General features: G+C 36.8%; 1 pseudogene; it reads right to left on the bottom strand.

The window, feature by feature from the left end:
* Positions 1–3,134: 3,134 nt before the first annotated feature.
* Positions 3,135–3,256, bottom strand: LOC121025137 (uncharacterized; annotated as a pseudogene).
* Positions 3,257–4,036: the final 780 nt, after the last annotated feature.

Genomic DNA, 4,036 nt, shown 5'->3' with positions numbered 1-4,036 from the left:
GCAAGAGAGAAATTTTCCCCAGAGAACTGGAAACTATAATAAAAAGCCAAATGGGAAGTCTGTAACAGAAAATAAAATAACTAAAGCTAAGACCTCAACAGATGGATTTAACAGCAGGTTGGGCAAAGTTGAAAACAGGATTACTGCATTAAAAGATAGGTCGATAGATAATACCTAGAAAGAAGAACGGAGAGCAGAAAGGATGGAAATGAGACATGGTAGGAAGTGTACTTGGGAGACCCAGGAAAACATAAGTGAGAGAAGGGGTCAGAAGCAGTGCTCACAGAAGCAGACAAATTTCTTGAGAAACACAATTCAATAAAAAATGACATAAGAATGGGAATGCAAGCTGGTGCAGCCGCTCTGGAAAACAGTATGGAGGTTCCTCAAAAAACTAAAAATAGACTGACCCTACGACCCTACAACCAGTAGAGCAATTGTACTACTAGGTATTTATCCAAGGGATGCGGGTGTGCTGTTTCGGAGGGACACATGCACCCCCATGTTTATAACAGCACTGTCAACAATAGCCGAAGTATGGGAAGAGCCCAAATGTGTGTGTGTGTGTATATATATATATATATATATATATATATATACCATGTCTTCTTTATCCATTCATCCATCGATGTATGTGTATACACACACACACACACACACAGTGTATGTATATATATACACAATGTGTGTGTGTGTGTATATATATACATATATATACATATATATACATATACATATATATATATACATATATATATATAATGGAGTATTACTCAGCAATCAGAAAGAAGGAAATCTTGCCATTTGTAACTACGTGGATGGAACTGGAGGGTATTATGCTAAGTGAAATTAGTCAGAGAAAGACAAAAATCATATGACTTCACTCATATGAGGACTTGAAGAGACAAAACAGATGAACGTAAGGGAAGGGAAACAAAAATAATATAAAAACCGGGAGGGGGACAAAACAGAAGAGACTCTTAAATATGGAGAACAAATTGAGGGTTACTGGAGGGGTTGTGGGAGGGGGGATGGGCTAACTGGGTAAGGGGCACTAAGGAATCTACACCTGAAATCACTGTTGCACTATATGCTAACTAATTTGCATATAAATTTTAAAAAATAAAAAATTAAAAAATTAAAAAAGTGACACAAGAAGAAAGACTCCTATATGTGTGTAAGAAATGAAACTTCTTATTAAAATCCCCTCGCCAAACAATGAAATCATGCCATTTGCAGCAACGTGGATGGAACTGGAAGGTATTATGCTGTGTGAAATATGTCAGTCAGAGAAGGGCAGATATCATATATTTTCACTCATATGTGGATCTTGAGAAACTTAACAGAAGTCCATGGGGGAAGGGAAGGGGGAAAAATAGTTACAAACAGAAGGGGAGGGAAGTAAACCATAAGAGACTCTTAAATACAGAGAACAAATTGAGGGTGGATGGGGGGGTGGGGGAGAGGGGAAATGGATGATGGGTATTGAGGAGGGCACTTGTTGGGATGAGCACTGGGTGTTGTATGTAAGCCAATTTGACAATAAATTATATTTTCAAAAGCTTAAAAAAAAATCCTCCCCCCAAAAACCTCTTAACAAAGTTAAACCTCATACCTAAATGGCTTCACTGATAAGTTCTTTCAAACACTTAAAGAAGAAATAACATTGATCTTACACAAACACTTCCAGAGATCAGAAAAAAGGGATATCTGCCAACATGTTTTATGAAGCCAGCATAAACCAAAACTTGGGGAAAATTACAAGAAATGAAAACCACAGAACCATAATAATGAAGGGGGCAGGAAGGAACTTTGGAAGGTGATGGGTATGTCTATGGTCTTAATGGTGGTGATGGTTTCACAGGTATATACTTATCCCCAAACTCATCAAGTCATATACATTAAATATGTACAGCTTTCAACATGTCAAATATAACTTAATAAAGTGGTTTAAGAAAGAAATGAAAATTGTAAACAATAATATATATGTATAAATCTAATCCAGTGATATTTAGCAATGATAATACATCTGTACCATGTGAAGTTTATGAGAAAATCAATTAGTGGAATTTAGCATATTAACAAGAAAAAGCTAGAAAATTATATGATCATTTCAATAGATGCAGAAAAGGCATTTAATAAAATTGTGCTCCCACTTGACTTTAAAAATAACTCACAGCAAACTTGGAAGAAAAGGCAACTTTTTTTAGTCTGAATAAATAGTAACTGCCAAAAAAATTGTTTTTTATTTGAATTGTTACTTTTTAAATTTTTCCTGAGATCAAGAATAAGACAACGATATCTGCTAGCAACACTTCTATTTAACACTGTCCTGGAGGTCCTAGACAGTTAAATCAAGCAAGGAAAACATATAAAAGGCATAAGGAGTCGAAATGAAGAAATAAAAAACTATCACTGACATGAGGCATGATTGTTTACATAGGAAATCCAAAAGAAACTAAAACAATGAATTAATAAGTGTATTTAACAATGTTGATATAAAGCCAAAGTTTAAAAACCAATTTAATTTATATAGATCAGGATAAGTAAAAAAAATTGTTTAATATACAGTACCACCTAAAAACAATCAAATACCTAAGAATAAATTTAACAAAAGATATGTAAGATCTTTACACTGAAAACTAGAAAATATTGTTGACAGAAAATTAAAGGAAACCTATGTAAATGTATAAATATACTATATTCATAGGTTAGAGTCTCAATATTGTTAACACTTTTTTTGACAGGAAGAAGGATTTATTGGTGGCATGAACAGGGAGGGGGCCAGTGCCGAGGTTCTCATGAGTGTAGAGCCCACCATTTGTCCAAGGGGCCACAATTAGGGATGTATATGACCCCAAAGCCATCTTGGATGAGACACTTTTCAGCCACCATGTCTTCAAATTCATCTATATTAAAGTTAGTAAAGCCCCACTTCTTGGAAAGTGGATCTTCTGGCAGCCAGGGAACTTGAACTTGGCCCTGTGTAGGGCCTCAATCACATGCTTTTTGTTCTGTAGCTTGGTACAGATGGACATGATGATTTGGCTAATGTGGACCCTGGCACACCTCATACCTTTCTGGAGCCTAAATTGGTGATAGCGTGAGGTCAGACATCAATGTCTACTGGAAAGGGCTGTCTCCAAGGTCTCTTAGGGCAACCCATACAATCAATAGGCTGCATACACTACCAAGGAGGCTACTGTTTGCAGCCATTACACACTGGGCCCCCATGAGAAACACTGTTAATATGTCAATTCATCCTTGATTTATAGAGTCAATGAAATCCCAATAAAAACTGCAGCCGATTTGGGGCACCTGGGTGGCTCAGTCGGTTAGGCAACCGACTCTTGGTTTTGGCTCAGGGCATGATCTCATAGTTTGTGGGCTCGAGCCCCATGTTGGACTCTGTGCTGACAGTGCAGAGCCTGCTTGGGATTTTTTTCTCTCCCTCTCTCTGTCTGCCTCTCCCCCTCCCCTGCTCACACTCGTGCTCTCTCTCTCTCAAAATAAATAAATAAACTAAAACATTTTTTAAATAACTGCAGCAGGTTTGTTATGAAAACTGACAAGCTGATATTTAAATTTATATGGAAATGCAAAAGTCCAAAGCAACCTTAAAGAACAAAGCTGGAGGAACTTACACAATCAGATATCAAGACCCACTATTCAGCTATAATGAGATAGTATGGTATTGGGGACAGCAAATAGATATGAAACAAAATTAAATATATAGATAAATATATGAAACAAAATTAAAAGTATGGGAGGGGCACCTGGGTGGCTCAGTTGGTTGAGTATCTGACTTCAGCTCAGGTCATGATCTTACTGTTTGTGAGTTTAAGCGCCACATCGTGCTCTCCACTCTCAGCATGGAGACTGCTTTGGCTCCTCTGTCTCCCTCTCTGTCTGCCCCTCCCCCACTTTCTCTTTCTCAAAAATAAACATTAAAAACTAAATTATAAAAAAATAAAAAGTATGGAAACAAACCATAATTATATAATCACCTGATTTTTATATCCTTAGGATATATCCA

Source organism: Herpailurus yagouaroundi, unplaced genomic scaffold (assembly GCF_014898765.1).
Source record: "Herpailurus yagouaroundi ecotype Mexico unplaced genomic scaffold, PumYag 67503, whole genome shotgun sequence".
NCBI lineage: Eukaryota > Metazoa > Chordata > Mammalia > Carnivora > Felidae > Herpailurus > Herpailurus yagouaroundi.
The sequence above is the reverse complement of the archived record's forward strand: the minus strand, read 5'-3'. Positions and strand labels throughout refer to the sequence as shown.